Source organism: Hemitrygon akajei, chromosome 15 (assembly GCF_048418815.1).
Source record: "Hemitrygon akajei chromosome 15, sHemAka1.3, whole genome shotgun sequence".
NCBI classification, from domain to species: Eukaryota; Metazoa; Chordata; class Chondrichthyes; order Myliobatiformes; family Dasyatidae; genus Hemitrygon; species Hemitrygon akajei.
The window spans coordinates 6751398-6772385 of NC_133138.1; the positions used below are offsets into that span (position 1 = coordinate 6751398).

The 20988-nt window shown below is 47.9% G+C and overlaps 1 long non-coding RNA gene across 2 annotated transcripts in view; it reads left to right on the forward strand.

Moving 5' to 3' along the window:
* The first annotated feature begins 419 nt into the window (after window positions 1-419).
* LOC140739134 (uncharacterized) overlaps window positions 420-20988 on the forward strand; it is a 20962-nt gene continuing 393 nt past the window's right edge. The window contains exons 1-2 of one of the 2 annotated variants that reach the window (XR_012101569.1): window positions 420-919; window positions 17406-20988. The exon at window positions 17406-20988 is cut by the window's right edge and continues 393 nt beyond it. This is a non-coding gene — a long non-coding RNA (uncharacterized lncRNA). Of the gene's footprint in view, window positions 920-10864; window positions 11457-17405 lie in introns of those variants that run through there. The other variant, XR_012101570.1, reaches the window with a different exon arrangement.

Here is a 20988-nt window from a genome sequence, read left to right on the forward strand (position 1 = left end):
GTAGAAAACAGATGGTTTTAAAATTCACTTTGCACACCACATCAAGCCCACATGAGACAGTCATTAGCTTTAAATTCCTCCGTGTTATTTCTCAGAGGATCTGGCCTGGGACCAGCACGTAAGTGCCATTATTCAAGAGTCAAAATAGTTTAATGTCATTTCCATTTCACAAGTGTAAAGGAGAAGGAAGTAATTGTTACTCTGGATTTGATGTAGGACAAAAAAACACAATAAAATAAAGAACACAATAATAATTTAAAAAACAGTATATAAGATAGGTTATATGCATGGATTGATCGTACATCAATAAAGTGACACTAGGCACAGGAGAGTCTACGTCAGGTGACTGACAGGAAATGATAAAGTAGTGGTGGTTATGGGTGTGGAGGGGTGGATTGGTGGGTGGAGGTGTTGATCAAGCTTACAGCTTTCGGGAAAGGAACTGTGTTTGAATCTGGCAGCACAGTAGCACCTCTTCTTTCTTAGAATTCTGTGCAGATTTGGTATGGCATCTAAAACTTTGACAGACTTCGATGGATGCACAGTGCCAATGATCCTGACTGGTTGCATCACAGCCTGGCACGGAGACACCAATGCTCAAGACCGGAGAAGTAGTGGATACGGCCCAGTTCATCCTACAAAGAGCATCCCCTCCATCCTTCCCACTACTGAGCAGGTTTAAAAGGTGTGCTGCCACAAGAAAGTAGCATCCATCATCAAGGACTCCCCCACCATCCAGGCCTTGCCATTGTCTCACTGCTGCCATCAGGAAGGAGGTTCAGGAGCATCAGGGCCCTCACCACCAGGCTGAGGAACAGTTATTACCCCTCAACCATCGGGCTCCTGAACCAGAGGGGATAATAAACTCACCACAGCACTGAACTGATCGCTGAACACATCCTATGGACTCACCGTCAAGGTCTTGACAATTCATGTTCTCAGCAATGTTTTTTTAGTATTTGCATTTTGTCTTTTGCACATCAGTTGTTTGTCAGTCTTTATGTGTAGTTTTTAAATGCTTCTGTTGCAATTCTTTGATGTACTGTGAGTGCCTGCAAAAAAATTATTTCCATGAGACATTGGAGCAGAATTAGCCCATTCGGCCCATCGAGACTGTACTGCCATTCCATCATAGTTGATGGAAAAAGCTAATGTAAAAGCAAAAGGGATGGCATACAACAAAGCAAAGATTAATGGGAGGTTAGAGGATTGGGAAGCTTTTAAAAACCTGCAGAGAGCAATTAAGAGAATCATTAGGAGGAAAAAGATGAAATGTTAAAGCAAGCTAGCAAAAAATATCAAAGTGGTTAGTAAAAGATTTTTCAAGTATGTAAAAAGAATAGAGATGAGAGTGGATTTAGGACTGCTAGAAAATGAGGCCAGAGAAATAATAACGGGGGACAAGGAGATGCCAGATGAACTAAATGAGTATTTTGCTTCAGTCTTCACTGTGGAAGACGTGAGCAGTGTGCCAGATGTTGAAGGGTGTGAGGGAAGAGAATTGAATTGAATTGACTTTATTTCTTGCATCCTTCACATACATGAGGAGTAAAAATCTTTACATTACATCTCCATTTAAATGTGCAATGTGCAATTGATAATAATTTGTAATAAATAGTAATAATAGGGCAGTCAATATAACATAGAAATACAATTGTATCAGCATTAATTAATCAATCAGAAGCTGTCCCGGAGCCTGTTGGTCCTGGCTGTTACGCTGCGGCACCGTTTCCCAGATGGTAGCAGCTGGAACAGATTGTGGTTGGGGGGGATCTGGTACCCAACGATCCTTCGGGCCCTTTTTACGCACCTGTCTCTGTAAATGTCCTGTGTAGTGGGATGAACTGCACCCTAGGGTGCTGAAAGAGGTAGCAGTAGAGATTGTGGAGGCATTGGTAATGATCTTTAAAAAATCATTAGACTCTGGCATGGTGCCAGAGTACTGGAAAATTGCAAATATCACCCCACTCTTTAAGAAAAGAGGAAGGCGGTAGAGAAGAAATGATAGACCAGTTAGCCTGACCTCAGTGGTTGGGAAGATGTTGGAGTCAATTGTAAAAGGTGAGGTTATGGCGTACTTGGAGACACGGGACAAGATAGGACAAAGTCAGCGTGGTTTCCTTAAGGAAAAATCTTGCCTAAGAAACATTTTGGAATTCTTTGAGGAGATTACAAGTAGGATAGATAAAGGGAATCCATGGGTGTTGTATATTTGGACTTTCAGAAGGCCTTTGACAAGGTACCATACATGAGGCTGTTTACCAAGTTAAGAGTCCATGGTATTACAGGAAAGATACTGACATGGTTGTAGCATAGGCTGATTGATAGGAGGCAGTGCGTGGGAGTAAACGGTCCTCTTCTGAACGTTTTGGGCCGAGACTCTTCGTCAGGACTGAAGAAGGAGGGGGGTTCCTCCTTCTTCAGTCCTGACAAAGGGTCTCAGCCCGAAACGTTGACTGCTCATTTCAACGGATGCTGCCCGACCTGCTGAGTTAATCCAGCTTTTGTACGTGTTGATTTGACCACAGCATCTGCAGTGTACTTTGGGGTCCTCTTCTGGTTGGCTACTTGTGGTGTTCCACAGGGGTCAGTGTTGGGACCTCTTCTTATTATGCTGTATATCGATGATTTAGATGATGGAATAGATGGCCTTGTTGCCAAGTTTGCAGATGATACGAAGGTTGGTGGAGGGTCAGGCAGTGTTGAGGAAACAGGTAGGATGCAGAAGGACTTAGACAGATTAGGAGAATGGGCAAGAAAGTGACAAATGAAATACAATGTTGGAAAATGCATGGTCATGCACTTTGGTAGTAGAAATAAATGTGCGGACTATTTTCTAAATGGGGAGAAAACCCAAAAGCAGAGCTGCATAGGGACTTGGGAGTCCTGGTGCCGAACACCCTGCAGGTTAACTTGCAGCTCGAGTTGGTGGTGAGGAAGGCAAATGCAATGCTGGTATTCATTTCAAGAGGTCTAGAATACAAGAGCAAGGATATGATGCTGAGGCACCGGTGAGGCCTCACCTTGAGTATTGTGAACAGTTCTGGGCTCCTCATCTAAGAAAAGATGTGCTGGCATTGGAGAGAGTTCAGAGGAGGTTCACAAGGATGATTCCGGGAGTGAAAGGGTTATCGTATGAGTAATGACTGATGCCTGTGGGCCTGTACTCGCTGGAATTTAGAAGGATGTGTGGGGATCTCATTGAAACCTGTTGAATGTTGAAAGGCCTAGAGTAGATGTGGAAAGGCTGCGCCGTCTTGTCCAGATTCCCCCACCATGGGAAACAGAGATGCGGAGAAATTTCTTTAGCCAGAGGGTGGAGAATTTGTGGAATTTGTTACACAAGCAGCTGTGGAGGCTGGGTCATTGGATGTATTTAAGGTAGAACTTCTTGATTGGACTCGACGGGGAGAAGGCCGGGGAGTGGGAAAAAGGGATCAGCCGTGATTGAATTGTGGAACAGTCTCGGGAGGGTTGAATGGCCTAACTCTGCTCCTATGTCTTATGGTTTTATAAGGATTACAGCTGTCTTTTTAACTTTATTTTCATGGGTTTATATTTAGTGTTGTTTATGTCGGTGGTGGTTTGTGGAGAGCATCAGATAAACCATCAGCTGGCACTTCACAGATTACCTTCAGATGCTTAGAGGAGTTCTGACTTGCAGACGTGTAGATCTGAGGTGTGGAATTTAAAACCAGCTGTCTTCTACATCTCCTCCAAATCTCACTTCCTTTGTAGTATTAACTTGTAGGACAATCCTGCAAAGAGGAGGCCATTCTGCCCATTGTGCTGGGGCTTGCACTTTGGAAGAGTACTCTGAGATTAACAAGAGCCATCTGGTACAGCAACTGCAAATTGCAGGAACACAAGAGACTGCTGAGAGGGGTAGATGCAGCCCGGTCCATTGTAATCACAGCCCGGTCTATCGTAAGCATAGCCCTCCCTACCATCAACAGCGTTTACAGGAGTTGCTTCCTCAAGAAGGTGACATCTCCTTCAGGGATACACACCACCAGGTAAATGGCCACTTCTCGCTGTTGCAACAGAAACCGGAGGTCCCACACCACACCGATCGGGGTTCAATTCCCACCACTGGCTGTAACGCTCCGTGATCGATTGCGTTTCCTCTGGGTGCTCTGGTTTCCTCCCACATTTCAGACGCGTGGCGTGGGGTTAGTAAATTATGAGCCTGATACGTAGGCAGCCGAAGCATGCCAGTACTTGCAGACTGCTCAGCACATTCCTCACTGATTCGATTTGACACAATCTGATTCGCACTTCACTGTGTGACAAAGAAAGTCACACTCAGTTTGTTTAGGTTCTGCAGGTGATGGAAATCTTGAGCAACACACTCAAGTCCCTTGTCTCTCCAGATAGCAACCATTCTTTGTTTATAAAATATGAGCCTTCCAATTTCCTTCAAAGTTCAAAGTAATTTTTTTCCAAAAACAGTTGGTGACCACTCTACCCCCTGTACCTAATGAGGCGGTCACTCAGTGTCCACTCTACCCCCTGTACCTGATGAGGCGGTCACTCAGTATCCACTCTACCCCCTGTACCTAATGAGGGGGTCACTCACTGTCCACTCTACATCCTGTACCTAATGAGGCGGTCACTCACTGTCCTCTCTACCCCCTGTACCTGATGAGGCGGTCACTCAGTGTCCACTCTACCCCCTGTACCTGATGAGGCGGTCACTCAGTGTCCACTCTACCCCCTGTACCTAATGAGGCGGTCACTCAGTGTCCACTCTACCCCCTGTACCTGATGAGGCGGTCACTCAGTGTCCACTCTACCCCCTGTACCTAATGAGGCGGTCACTCACTGTCCTCTCTACCCCCTGTACCTAATGAGGGGGTCACTCAGTGTCCACTCTACCCCCTGTACCTGATGAGGCGGTCACTCAGTGTCCACTCTACACCCTGTACCTGATGAGGGGGTCACTCACTGTCCTCTCTACCCCCTGTACCTAATGAGGCGGTCACTCAGTGTCCACTCTACCCCCTGTACCTGATGAGGCGGTCACTCAGTGTCCACTCTACACCCTGTACCTAATGAGGCGGTCACTCACTGTCCTCTCTACCCCCTGTACCTAATGAGGTGGTCACTCACTGTCCTCTCTACACCCTGTACCTGATGAGGGGGTCACTCAGTGTCCACTCTACCCCCTGTACCTAATGAGGCGGTCACTCACTGTCCACTCTACCCCCTGTACCTAATGAGGCGGTCACTCAGTGTCCACTCTACCCCCTGTACCTAATGAGGCGGTCACTCACTGTCCACTCTACCCCCTGTACCTAATGAGGGGGTCACTCACTGTCCTCTCTACCCCCTGTACCTAATGAGGGGGTCACTCACTGCCCACTCTACCCCCTGTACCTGATGAGGCGGTCACTCACTGTCCTCTCTACCCCCTGTACCTAATGAGGCGGTCACTCAGTGTCCACTCTACCCCCTGTACCTGATGAGGCGGTCACTCAGTGTCCACTCTACCCCCTGTACCTAATGAGGGGGTCACTCACTGTCCTCTCTACCCCCTGTACCTAATGAGGGGGTCACTCACTGTCCTCTCTACCCCCTGTACCTAATGAGGGGGTCACTCACTGTCCACTCTACCCCCTGTACCTGATGAGGCGGTCACTCACTGTCCACTCTACATCCTGTACCTAATGAGGCAGTCACTCACTGTCCTCTCTACCCCCTGTACCTAATGAGGCGGTCACTCACTGTCCTCTCTACCCCCTGTACCTAATGAGGCGATCACTCACTGTCCACTCTACCCCCTGTACCTAATGAGGCGGTCACTCAGTGTCCTCTCTACACCCTGTACCTAATGAGGCGGTCACTCAGTGTCCACTCTACCCCCTGTACCTGATGAGGCGGTCACTCAGTATCCACTCTACCCCCTGTACCTAATGAGGGGGTCACTCACTGTCCACTCTACATCCTGTACCTAATGAGGCGGTCACTCACTGTCCTCTCTACCCCCTGTACCTGATGAGGCGGTCACTCAGTGTCCACTCTACCCCCTGTACCTGATGAGGCGGTCACTCAGTGTCCACTCTACCCCCTGTACCTAATGAGGCGGTCACTCAGTGTCCACTCTACCCCCTGTACCTGATGAGGCGGTCACTCAGTGTCCACTCTACCCCCTGTACCTAATGAGGCGGTCACTCACTGTCCTCTCTACCCCCTGTACCTAATGAGGGGGTCACTCAGTGTCCACTCTACCCCCTGTACCTGATGAGGCGGTCACTCAGTGTCCACTCTACACCCTGTACCTGATGAGGGGGTCACTCAGTATCCACTCTACCCCCTGTACCTAATGAGGGGGTCACTCACTGTCCACTCTACATCCTGTACCTAATGAGGCGGTCACTCACTGTCCTCTCTACCCCCTGTACCTGATGAGGCGGTCACTCAGTGTCCACTCTACCCCCTGTACCTAATGAGGCGGTCACTCAGTGTCCACTCTACCCCCTGTACCTGATGAGGCGGTCACTCAGTGTCCACTCTACCCCCTGTACCTAATGAGGCGGTCACTCACTGTCCTCTCTACCCCCTGTACCTAATGAGGGGGTCACTCAGTGTCCACTCTACCCCCTGTACCTGATGAGGCGGTCACTCAGTGTCCACTCTACACCCTGTACCTGATGAGGGGGTCACTCACTGTCCTCTCTACCCCCTGTACCTAATGAGGCGGTCACTCAGTGTCCACTCTACCCCCTGTACCTAATGAGGCGGTCACTCACTGTCCACTCTACCCCCTGTACCTAATGAGGCGGTCACTCACTGTCCACTCTACCCCCTGTACCTAATGAGGGGGTCACTCACTGTCCTCTCTACCCCCTGTACCTAATGAGGGGGTCACTCACTGCCCACTCTACCCCCTGTACCTGATGAGGCGGTCACTCACTGTCCTCTCTACCCCCTGTACCTAATGAGGCGGTCACTCAGTGTCCACTCTACCCCCTGTACCTGATGAGGCGGTCACTCAGTGTCCACTCTACCCCCTGTACCTAATGAGGGGGTCACTCACTGTCCTCTCTACCCCCTGTACCTAATGAGGGGGTCACTCACTGTCCTCTCTACCCCCTGTACCTAATGAGGGGGTCACTCAGTGTCCACTCTACATCCTGTACCTAATGAGGGGGTCACTCACTGTCCTCTCTACCCCCTGTACCTAATGAGGGGGTCACTCACTGTCCACTCTACCCCCTGTACCTGATGAGGCGGTCACTCACTGTCCACTCTACATCCTGTACCTAATGAGGCAGTCACTCACTGTCCTCTCTACCCCCTGTACCTAATGAGGCGGTCACTCACTGTCCTCTCTACCCCCTGTACCTAATGAGGCGATCACTCACTGTCCACTCTACCCCCTGTACCTAATGAGGCGGTCACTCAGTGTCCTCTCTACACCCTGTACCTAATGAGGCGGTCACTCAGTGTCCACTCTACCCCCTGTACCTGATGAGGCGGTCACTCAGTATCCACTCTACCCCCTGTACCTAATGAGGGGGTCACTCACTGTCCACTCTACATCCTGTACCTAATGAGGCGGTCACTCACTGTCCTCTCTACCCCCTGTACCTGATGAGGCGGTCACTCAGTGTCCACTCTACCCCCTGTACCTGATGAGGCGGTCACTCAGTGTCCACTCTACCCCCTGTACCTGATGAGGCGGTCACTCAGTGTCCACTCTACCCCCTGTACCTAATGAGGCGGTCACTCACTGTCCTCTCTACCCCCTGTACCTAATGAGGGGGTCACTCAGTGTCCACTCTACCCCCTGTACCTGATGAGGCGGTCACTCAGTGTCCACTCTACACCCTGTACCTGATGAGGGGGTCACTCACTGTCCTCTCTACCCCCTGTACCTAATGAGGCGGTCACTCAGTGTCCACTCTACCCCCTGTACCTGATGAGGCGGTCACTCAGTGTCCACTCTACCCCCTGTACCTAATGAGGTGGTCACTCAGTGTCTACTCTACCCCCTGTACCTAATGAGGCGGTCACTCAGTGTCCACTCTACCCCCTGTACCTGATGAGGCGGTCACTCAGTGTCCACTCTACCCCCTGTACCTAATGAGGCGGTCACTCAGTGTCCACTCTACCCCCTGTACCTGATGAGGCGGTCACTCAGTGTCCACTCTACCCCCTGTACCTAATGAGGCGGTCACTCAGTGTCCACTCTACCCCCTGTACCTAATGAGGCGGTCACTCAGTGTCCACTCTACACCCTGTACCTGATGAGGGGGTCACTCACTGTCCACTCTACCCCCTGTACCTAATGAGGCGGTCACTCACTGTCCTCTCTACCCCCTGTACCTAATGAGGTGGTCACTCACTGTCCACTCTACACCCTGTACCTGATGAGGCGGTCACTCACTGTCCACTCTACCCCCTGTACCTAATGAGGCGGTCACTCACTGTCCACTCTACCCCCTGTACCTAATGAGGCGGTCACTCACTGTCCTCTCTACACCCTGTACCTAATGAGGTGGTCACTCACTGTCCACTCTACCCCCTGTACCTAATGAGGGGGTCACTCACTGTCCTCTCTACCCCCTGTACCTAATGAGGCGGTCACTCACTGTCCTCTCTACCCCCTGTACCTAATGAGGTGGTCACTCACTGTCCTCTCTACCCCCTGTACCTAATGAGGTGGTCACTCACTGTCCTCTCTACCCCCTGTACCTAATGAGGTGGTCACTCACTGTCCACTCTACACCCTGTACCTAATGAGGCGATCACTCACTGTCCACTCTACCCCCTGTACCTAATGAGGGGGTCACTCACTGTCCACTCTACCCCCTGTACCTAATGAGGCGGTCACTCAGTGTATGTTCATGGTTCTACTGCTGTAGCCCATCCACTTCAAGGTTCAAGGAAAAATAGAGAGCTATGTGGAAGGGAAGCCTTGGATTGTTATTACAGGAAGTTAAAAGGTTACAATATCAGGGCCTGTACTGTGCTGAATTGTTTGAGAATTTTGACCTTTTCGTCCCACATAACCCTCCATTTTTCTATCATCCATGTAAATATCCCTAATGTACCACCACCCCTGGCAGGGCATTCCACACACCCACCACTCTCTGTGTATTAAAAAGAACTGCCTCTGACATCCCCCTACACATTCCTCCAATCCTCTAAAACTTTTGCCCCCTTTTATCAGCCAGTTTTGCCGTGGGGAAGGTTCTCAGGCTTTTCACTCGATCTATATCTATCATCTTGTACACCTCTATCAAGTCACCTCTCATCCTCCTTCACTCCAAAGAGAAAAGCTCCAGCTCACTCAGCCTCTCCTCTCTAATCCAGGCAGCATCCTGGTGAATTTCCTCTGCACCCTCTCTAATCCAGGCAGCATCCTGGTAAATCTCCTCTGCACCCTCTCTAATCCAGGCAGCATCCTGGTGAATCTCCTCTGCACCCTCTCTAACCCAGGCAGCATCCTGGTAAATCTCCTCTGCACCCTCTCTAATCCAGGCAGCATCCTGGTGAATCTCCTCTGCACCCTCTCTAATCCAGGCAGCATCCTGGTGAATCTCCTCTGCACCCTCTCTATTCCAGGAAGCATCCTGGTAAATCTCCTCTGCACCCTCTCTATTCCAGGCAGCATCCTGGTAAATCTCCTCTGCACCCTCTCTAATCCAGGCAGCATCCTGGTCAATCTCCTCTACACCCTCTCTAATCCAGGCAGCATCCTGGTAAATCTCCTCTGCACCCTCTCTAATCCAGGCAGCATCCTGGTCAATCTCCTCTGCACCCTCTCTAATCCAGGCAGCATCCTGGTGAATCTCCTCTGCACCCTCTCTAATCCAGGCAGCATCCTGGTGAATCTCCTCTGCACCCTCTCTAATCCAGGCAGCATCGTGGTAAATCTCCTCTGCACCCTCTCTAATCCAGGCAGCATCCTGGTCAATCTCCTCTGCACCCTCTCTAATCCAGGCAGCATCCTGGTCAATCTCCTCTGCACCCTCTCTAATCCAGGCAGCATCCCAGTAAATCTCCTCTGCACCCTCTCTAATCCAGGCAGCATCCTGGTCAATCTCCTCTGCACCCTCTCTATTCCAGGCAGCATCCTGGTAAATCTCCTCTGCACCCTCTCTAATCCAGGCAGCATCCTGGTAAATCTCCTCTGCACCCTCTCTAATCCAGGCAGCATCCTGGTAAATCTCCTCTGCACCCTCTCTGATCCAGGCAGCATCCTGGTGAATCTCCTCTGCACCCTCTCTGATCCAGGCAGCATCCTGGTAAATCTCCTCTGCACCCTCTCTATTCCAGGCAGCATCCTGGTAAATCTCCTCTGCACCCTCTCTGATCCAGGCAGCATCCTGGTAAATCTCCTCTGCACCCTCTCTGATCCAGGCAGCATCCTGGTAAATCTCCTCTGCACCCTCTCTAATCCAGGCAGCATCCTGGTAAATCTCCTCTGCACCCTCTCTAATCCAGGCAGCATCCTGGTAAATCTCCTCTGCACCCTCTCTAATCCAGGCAGCATCCTGGTAAATCTCCTCTGCACCCTCTCTAATCCAGGCTGCATCCTGGTAAATCTCCTCTGCACCCTCTCTAATCCAGGCAGCATCCTGGTGAATCTCCTTTGCGCCCTCTCTAATCCAGGCAGCATCCTGGTGAATCTCCTCTGCACCCTCTCTAATCTAGGCTGCATCCTGGTGAATCTCCTCTGCACCCTCTCTAATCTAGGCTGCATCCTGGTGAATCTCCTCTGCACCCTCCCTAATCTAGGCTGCATCCTGGTAAATCTCCTCTGCACCCTCTCTAATCCAGGCAGCATCCTGGTAAATCTCCTCTGCACCCTCTCTAATCTAGGCTGCATCCTGGTAAATCTCCTCTGCACCCTCTCTAATCTAGGCTGCATCCTGGTAAATCTCCTCTGCATCCTTTCTTGTATGTTCTTCCTATAATGAGGCAACCAGAACTGAGAACAGAGGCTGAGAGGTGACCTGATAGAGGTATACAAGGTGATGAGAGGCATTGATCATGTGGATAGTCAGAGGCTTTTTCCCAGGGCTGAAATGGTTGCCACAAGAGGACACAGGTAAGTTTTTTATGCAGAGAGTGGCGAGTGTGTGGAATGGGCTGCCGGCAGTGGTGGTGGAGGCGGATACGATAGGGTCTTTTAAGAGACTTATAGATAGGTACATGGAGTTTAGTAAAATAGAGGGCTATAAGTAAACCTAGTAATTTCTAAGGTAGGGACATGTTTGGCACAGTATTGTGGGCCGAAGGGCCTGTATTGTGCTGTAGGTTTTCTATGTTTCCATGAGCACAATATTCCAAGTGTGGTCTAGGCAGTGTTTTATGGAGGTACGACATTACATCACAGCTCTTCAACTCAACCCTGCTGTATGTTGCAGGAACAGGAGCGGACAAAGTGGGGACAAAAGTGACCTGTTAAATCAAGTCCTGATAGACCAGGAGATCATGTAAAGGTGAGATGTTAAACACAAGAGACTCTGCAGATGGTGGAATTCCAAATGGTGGAGCAAATCAGCAGGTCAGAGAGATGGTTTCCATAGATGCTGCCCGACCTGTTGAATTCCTCCAGCATTTGGTGTGTGTGTGTACTTATCTAGAGATACAGCACAGAGCAGGCCCTTTGAGCTCCGCTGCCCAACGATTCAGCCCTAGGCTAATCACAGGACAATCTACAAAGACCAATTAACCTGCCAACCAGTACATCTTTGGACTGTGGGAGGAAACCAGAGCACCCGGAGGAAACCCAGGCATTCACGGGGAGAATGTCCAAACTTCTTACAAAGGACGCCAGAATTGAACTCCTAACTCAGCCGCTGTGAGCTGTAATAGTGTTGTGCTAAGCGCTGTGCTACCGTGGCAACCCATGTGTTTTTGAAGGTGAGATTCCTTTAGCAGCAAGGCATAGCTCTTAAAATATTTAACATTGATAAATGTACCAGGTGGCAAGTATTTATTTATCTAACTCTATTTACTCAACGTTATCTGAAGCTAAAATCTGACTCATTTATCGTCAGCACACGCACACGCACACACGCACGCGCACACACACACACGCACACACACACACACGCACGCACGCACACACACGCACACACGCACGCGCACACACACGCACACACACACTCACGCACACACGCACGCGCACACACACACACGCACACACACACACGCACGCACACACACACACACACACGCACGCACGCACACACACACACACACACACTTTTGTTCTTGGGTAGAGATGAGTTTAATTTTGGGGATTGTAAACATTTTTGGCCATCCTTTGGTAGTAACAGTGGGAAATGCCATGACCACTGGGGTTCGAAGAGACAGAGGTGGAGACACTAACCCCCACCCCACCCCTCTACCCCTTGAATGTGGGTGTGGCCTGGAGCTGGGGGATATAACCATATAACAATCACAGCACGGAAACAGGCCATTCCGGCCCTCCTAGTCCGTGCCGAACTCTTAATCTCACCTAGTCCCACTTACCCGCACTCAGCCCATAACCCTCCACTCCTTTCCTGTCCATATACTTATCCAACTGTACCTTAAATGACACAACTGAACTGGCCTCTACTACTTCTACAGGAAGCTCATTCCACACAGCTATCACTCTCTGAGTAAAGAAATACCCCCTCGTGTTTCCCTTAAATTTTTGCCCCCTAACTCTCAAATCATGTCCTCTCGTTTGAATCTCCCCTACTCTCAATGGAAACAGCCTATTCACGTCAACTCTATCTATCCCTCTCAACATTTTAAATACCTCGATCAAATCCCCCCTCAACCTTCTACGCTCCAATGAATAGAGACCTAACTTGTTCAACCTTTCTCTGTAACTTAAGTGCTGAAACCCAGGTAACATCCTAGTAAATTGTCTCTGCACTCTCTCTAATTTATTGATATCTTTCCTATAATTCGGTGACCAGAACTGTACACAATATTCCAAATTTGGCCTTACCAATGCCTTGTACAATTTTAACATTACATCCCAACTTCTGTACTCAATGCTCTGATTTATAAAGGCCAGCGTTCCAAAAGCCTTCTTCACCACCCTATCTACATGAGACTCCACCTTCAGGGAACTATGCACTGTTATTCCTAGATCTCTCTCTTCCACTGCATTCCTCAATGCCCTACCATTTACCCTGTATGTTCTATTTGGATTATTCCTGCCAAAATGTAGAACCTCACACTTCTCAGCATTAAACTCTATCTGCCAACGTTCAGCCCATTCTTTTAACCAGCATAAATCTCCCTGCAAGCTTTGAAAACCCACCTCATTATCCACAACACCTCCTACCTTAGTATCATCAGCATACTTACTAATCCAATTTACCACCCCATCATCCAGATCATTTATGTATATTACAAACAACATTGGGCCCAAAACAGATCCCTGAGGCACCCCGCTAGTCACTGGCCTCCATCCCGATAAACAATTATCCACCACTACTCTCTGGCATCTCCCATCTAGCCACTGTTGAATCCATTTTATTACTCCAGCATTAATACCTAACGACTGAACCTTCTTAACTAACCTTCCATGTGGAACTTTGTCAAAGGCCTTGCTGAAGTCCATATAGACTACATCCACTGCCTTACCCTCGTCAACATTCCTCGTAACTACTTCAAAAAATTCAATAAGGTTTGTCAAACATGACCTTCCACACACAAATCCATGCTGGCTACTCCTAATCAGATCCTGTCTATCCAGATAATTATAAATACTATCTCTAAGAATACTTTCCATTAATTTACCCACCACTGATGTCAAACTGACAGGTCTATAATTGCCAGGCTTACTTCTAGAACCCTTTTTAAACAATAGAACCACATGAGCAATACGCCAATCCTCCGGCACAATCCCCGTTTCTAATGACATCTGAAAGATCTCCGTCAGAGCTCCTGCTATCTCTACACAAACTTCCCTCAAGGTCCTGGGGAATATCCTGTCAGGACCCGGAGATTTATCCACTTTTAAATTTCTTAAAAGCGCCAGTACTTCCACCTCTTTAATTGTCATAGGTTCCATAACTTCCTTACTTGTTTCCCACACCTTACACCATTCAATATCCTTCTCCTTAGTGAATACCGAAGAGAAGAAATCGTTCAAAATCTCTCCCATCTCCCTCGGCTCCACACATAGCTGACCACCCTGATTCTCTAAGGGACCAATTTTATCCCTCACTATCCTCTTGCTTTTAATATAACTGTAGAAGCCTTTCGGATTTACTTCCACCTTATTTGCCAAACCAAACTCGTAACTTATTTTAGCTTTTCTAATCTCTTTCTTAAGTTTCCTTTTACATTCTTTATATTCCTCGAGCAATTCCTTTACTCCATGCTGCCTATATCTATTGTAGACATCCCTCTTTTTTCGAACCAAGTTTCTAATATCCCTTGAAAACCATGGCGCTTTCAAACCTTTAACCTTTCCTTTCAACCGAACAGGAACATAAAGATTCTGTACCCTCATAATTTCACCCTTAAATGACCTCCATTTCTCTATTACATCCTTCCCATAAAACAACTTGACACAATCGACTCTCTCTAAATCCCTGCGCATCTCCTCAAAGTTAGCCTTTCAATCCCTGCGCATCTCCTCAAAGTTAGCCTTTCAATATAAATGTAATCATTCACAAATAGAACATTAGACAGTACAGCACAGTTACAGGCCCTTTGGCCCATGATGTAGTGTTGGCCATTTAACCTACTCCTAGATCAATCTAACCCATTCCTCCTACATAGCCCTACATTTTACCTTTGTCCACGTGCCTATAGAAGAGTCCTTGGAAAGTCCCTAATGTACCGTGTCTGCCTCCACTTCCTCCCTTGGTAGGGCATTCCACCATTCTCTCTATTTAACAAAAAATTACCATTAACATTACCCCTGCACTTCCTTCAGCAGGTCAGATAGCATGGATGGAGAGGAATAAACAGTCGACATTTCGGGCTGAGACCCTTCATCAGGATGGGAAAAGAAAAGGTGGGAGGGGAAGATCTGGCAGGTGATTGGTGGATTCGGTGGAGGGAGGGGTGATCAGGAGGTTGAGATGGAGGAGAGGCAGGTTTTCATGATGGACTGACCTGCATTTACATCTTACCATCGAACAAGGAGAATTCTGGCACAGTACAGGCCCTTCAGCTCACAATGTCAACCTATTCTACGATCAATCCAACCCTTCCCTCCCACACACCCCTCCATTTCTCTGTCAGCCTGTAATTTCCCCTTCCACTCATTTGCTCACCACTGAAGTAAGACTCAAAATTCCCGTAGGGAATCCAGAGGAAATTCCGACTGCAATGAGGCCCTGGCTTCCACGGGGAACACTTGTAACAAACTACCTCAATACACGATGTTCTGCAGACACTGGAAATCTTGAGCAACACACACAAAATGCTGGAGCAGAATTAAGGACTGATCCTTGGATGGAGCTTAAATTGTTTATGCAGATGATTAAAATTTCATTCCCAGTCCCGTGTCCTGCCAAAAGCTACATGAGTATTCTTCAGCAGCACAAGAGCTTGTGCAGACGCTGGAGAACCAGAGCAGCTCAGGGTTCTGTTGAAACCTGCCTGAATTTTTTGTGGTGGGACGAAATAAAAACATTCAGTACTTTTGCCAGAATGCACTTGAGGAGAGTTCCAAATTAGTTTCCATTACAGCTGCCGATGTTTGGGAAGAGCAGGAAAAATAGATCACTTTGTTCCCAGGGAGATTTAACAGGGAATGTAGAACAGTACAGTGTGCTACAGGCCCTTCGGCCCAAATGCTCTGCCGACCTTTTAACCCACTCTAAGGTCAATCTAACTGGCAGCCATTGGTGTAGTGGCCGCCAACACCGGACTTCGGGGCAAATGGTCCCGGGTTCGAATTTGGCTGGATGCTTGTACACTTTCTATCCGTGTTGGGTTGAGCATCGAGCTAGCAACTCGGCCTTGTTTAAATAAAAGTCAAAGGCCATGGAACGAAAGCCACAAGGCACGAAAAGGAACAAAATCAGTCTAACCCTTCCCTCCTACGTAGCTGTCCATTTCTCTGTGCCTTTCTAAGAGTCTCTTAAATATCCGGAATGTATCTGCTTTTACCACTGCCCTTGACTTCTACCCCACTGTTATCAGACTGTTCAACAGTTCCCCAGTACAATAAGATGGACTCTTGACCTCACAATCTACCTCATTATGACCTTGCACCTTACTGTCTGCCTGCACTGCACTTTCTCTGTAACTGTGACACTTTATTCTGCATTCTGTTATCGTCTTCCCTTGTTCTATCTCAATGCACTGTGTAATGATCTGATCTGTGTGAACAGAATGAAAAACTAAGTTTTACAAAGTACCTCAGATTCAGGTTAATATCAGTGGCATTTGTCGTGAAATTAGTTGTTTTGCAGCCGCAGTACATTTGATATAATAAAAACTATAAATTAGATTTTTATTACAAAATTAAATAAGTAGTGCAAAAAGGGAGTGAAAAAATAGTGGGGTAGTGTTCTTGGGTTCATTGTCCATTCAGAAATTTGATGGCAAAGGGGAAGGAGCTGTTCCTGAATAGTTGAGTGAGTGTCCTCAGACTCCTGTAGCTCCTCCCTGATGGTAGCAATGAGAAGAGGGGTCTTCAGGCTCCTGTACCTCCTCCCTGATGGTAGCAATGAGAAGAGGGGTCCTCAGACTCCTGTAGCTCCTCCCTGATGGTAGCAATGAGAAGAGGGGTCTTCAGGCTCCTGTAGCTCCTCCCTGATGGTAGCAATGAGAAGAGGGGTCTTCAGGCTCCTGTACCTCCTCCCTGATGGTAGCAATGAGAAGAGGGGTCCTCAGACTCCTGTAGCTCCTCCCTGATGGTAGCAATGAGAAGAGGGGTCTTCAGGCTCCTGTAGCTCCTCCCTGATGGTAGCAATGAGAAGAGGGGTCTTCAGGCTCCTGTACCTCCTCCCTGATGGTAGCAATGAGAAGAGGGGTCTTCAGGCTCCTGTACCTCCTCCCTGATGGTAGCGATGGGAAGAGGGGTCTTCAGGCTCCTGTACCTCCTCCCTGATGGTAGCGATGGGAAGAGGGGTCTTCAGGCTCCTGTACCTCCTCCCTGAGTTGTGCGGTGGCCCCTGCATACCAGTCATTGATGCAACCTGTTAGAATGCTCTCCACAGTACACCTGTGACAACAATAAAACCATTTACCAATTTAACAATCAGGCCAGTCAGCCCATCGAGTCTGCTCCACCATTCAATTATGATTGAAATTATTTCAACCCTGTTCTCGCGCTTTCTGCCTATAACCTTAACCCCCTTATCAACCTTTTCCGTTAGGAACCTATCAGTTTCTGCCTTTAATACGACCACGTGTATGGATGGTGGGAACAATGCTCATTGTTTACTTCTCTGACACTTTCTTTGTCCCCAAAGGGTGTGATTGCGGATATGTCTGTCCGAGATGTTGGGGTGCAGAGTGCGTTGGTCGATGGTGCCACCCCGGTGCACGTGTTGGAGATCTGGGCCATTGTGCTAGTGATCCTGGGTACCGTCATCCTGATGTCCTTCCTGATCTTTGGGCCGGCCACGTCCATCATCCTCTACCGCATCTGGAAGGCCCCGCCACCGAACGGTGTGGCGCGAGAGGCGGCCGCGTGACCCCTGACCTCGGGGTTGTGATCCCTGCCTGGAATCTGCATAAACTCTGACCTTGGAAGGGCTATGACCTCCGACAGTGAGAGCAGCACTACATTAGAGAGGCATACATTACACGCAGTGACCCCGAGACCCGTGAACTCTGTTGTCAGACGTAATGGACCACTAGCGTCAAGTCAAAGTGGAGTTTATAATCTTCTGCATAAGTGCACGTGTACACAAGTGTAATGAAAAACTTACTTGCAGCAGCGTCCGTCACAGGCACAAAGTGTCAGATTCACAAGGAAAACATCAACTCAACATAAGTCATTCACAAATTTTATGAGCGAGAGCACAATTAGAATATAAAATAAGTCCGTTCAAGTGCAAAGTGGTCACAGTGTTGCTATATGAGGCTGGGATTATTACTCATGCCGGTTGGTTCAAGAACCAGATGGTTGAAGGGAAGTATCTGGCCCTGAACCTGGTGGTGTGGGACTTCAGGCTTCAGTATCACAAGAGATTCTGCAGATGCTGGAAATCCAGAACAATGCACACAAGACGCTGGAGGTACTCAGCAGGTTGGGCAGTGTAATAGAGAAGAATAAAGAGTCAACACTTTGGGCTGACGCCCTGCATTAGGTTTCTGCACCTCCTGATCGGAGTTTGAGAAGATGGTGGGGATTCTTTGATGATGAGTGTTACTCTGTTGAGTTCACCTATTATGTGCATTCAGATAAAGAGCCTTCAATTTTAACTCTTCTTCGTGCCCTGACTCGAGCTGCTGATGTGTTTGTATGTTTGTCCTTGAACCTGGTGATGTTGGATTTCAGGCTCCTTGTCCATTGGGAGCTATGAGATGACCTGTGGTGGCATCTCTGCCATGGTGACCTATGCCATGGCATCATCTGTGACATCACCAGGGTCATGACCTATACCTTTGAAGGATTTTGTGAGTAAAACATGCGAGTTGTTTTATGTGCATAAAAGCCACAGCCTTTTATTTCTATTATGACAAACTAAATGCAGTCATTTACAATGATGTCATTACGTAAGAAACCATCTCTTAAGATGATGGTATTTGTGAATTATTATGAACAAGTTGTATCGTCTGTCACCCATTATATTACCCTGCACAATTACATAATCAGTGACATCACTATTGTTGTGACTCATACCATTGTATCTTCTGTGACATCACTAGTGCCGAGACTTATAGGAGCAGAATTAGGCCATTTGGCCCATCGAGTCTGCTCTGCTATTTCATCATGGCTGATCCATTTTCCTCTCAGCCCCAATCTCCTGCGTTCTCCCACAGCCTTCCACACCCTGACTAATCAACCTCCGCCTTAAATACACCCAGTGACACCAAATGAGAACCAAGACATCAAGTGCACCTCCCAGCCATACCCCGAATCCTAACACCCGTAACCCTCCTACACTCCCCCATAAACCTGAACCCTCTTGCCACCAGGGAGCCAATTTCACCACACATCAACACAAACATCCCCACTCCTACCCTTTACCCTAACCCTAACCCTAACTTCCAATGGACCGCACACCCCAACTAAACCAGACAGCACCCCGAATAACCCAAACCACACCACACAAAAGAGGCTTATATAATGGACCTTTACCCTATCCCTAAACCTAACATCTTCAACCCTGCTACACACCCCCATAAACCCAAGCCATCAAGGAGCCAGGTCCACCCAATATTACCAACAGTTAGACTCCTAGTCTGGCTCTTCTTCCCCCCTACTGCAATGGGACCCCCACCCACAATACCATTGGCCACCCTACCCCAGCTCCCTTCGCCTGGAGTCCTCAACCCCCATTACCCAAACCTTCCCCCAGGCCTGTCCTGCCCCACAATTAGCTACTGCACAACCCCCAAATCACAGCACCTAGTCCCTACAAGAAAACCCCAAATGTAAATCCAAAGCACTGTCCATAAACAATAACTCCACCATTTTAACTTAAACTCCAGAATGGAGGTTAACGAGGAGAAAGATCCCAATAAAGGCAAGTCGGGACCGAGATGATGACAATGTGGGCCAAAACAAAGTGGCAGGGTTCAGTGAACAGCATCTCCAGTACGAGATCCAAAAACACGAGGGTTATTTTATCCACTGCCTGCATACTCGCACCCGCCTTTGAGCAGTCTTTTCTGGTGTTAGAACGTAGAACAGCACGGTAGTGTACAGGCGCCTTGGGCTGTGAAGTTTGCCAGCCTTTAACCTAGTGGAATATCAAATTAATTCTTCTCCCCTGTATAGACACGAGAGACGGCCAGTGCTGGAATCATGAGCAGCACACAGTTCGCTGGAGGAACTCAGCGGGTCAGGCAGCGTCTGTGGAGGGAAACGGACAGTCAACGTTTCAGGTCGTGACCCTTCACCTGGATTGTTTCTTGGACTGGAGTGAAAATGGTTTCCTTCCGTGACATAACATTTCTCTGAATTTATGACTACTATTGAATAACTTTTATTAGAAACAATACAAAAACGCATCACAATAATGGAAATACATAGGAACACAACATAGTGACAAGAGTACACCCTAGACTTGGTGATTTACCCTCCTTGAAGGAGAATTAATCAAAATTTCACAGTTAATGGCAACTATTATTTTTTAAATAACATTATCTAGATAGGAGAGGTTTAGAAGATGCAGGTGGACTGAATTAGGCAGAATAATAGTTTGGTATGAACTAGATAGGCCAAAGGGCCTGTTTAGAATTGTGGTGCCTTAGAACACCACAGCACAGAAACTGGCCCTTCAGCCCATCGACCTTCACCTGGATCATAGCCCTCCATTCCCCTACCATCCAAATATTTCAGCTTTAACCCATAATCTCTAGTTGTAGTCCCACCCAACCTCAGTGGAAAAGCCTTTACCCTATCTATACCTCTCATTATCTTGTATAGCTCTATCAAATTTCTCCTCATTCTCCTACACTCCAGGGAATAAAGTCCCAACCTATTCAACCTTTCGCTATAACTCAGGTCCTCATCCTTGTAAATCTTCTCTGCACTCTTTCAACCTATTGGTACCTTTACTCTAGGTAGGTGACCAAAACTGCACACAATACTCCAAATTTGGCCTCACCAATGCCTTATCCAACTTCAGCACAACATCCCAAACCCTGCACTCAGTATTTTGATTTATGAATGCCAATGTGCCAAAAGATCTGCTTATGACCCTATCTACGTGTGATGTTACTTTCAAGGAATTATGGAACTGTATTCTGAGAATCCTCTGTTCTACCTCTCTCCTCAGTGCCCTTCCACTCACCATTTCTGTGCTGTGTAAGTTGGAAAGTGCACAAAGCCACTTAATAGGGTAACCCCACATCCAAAATACACGAGACTGATGTGCA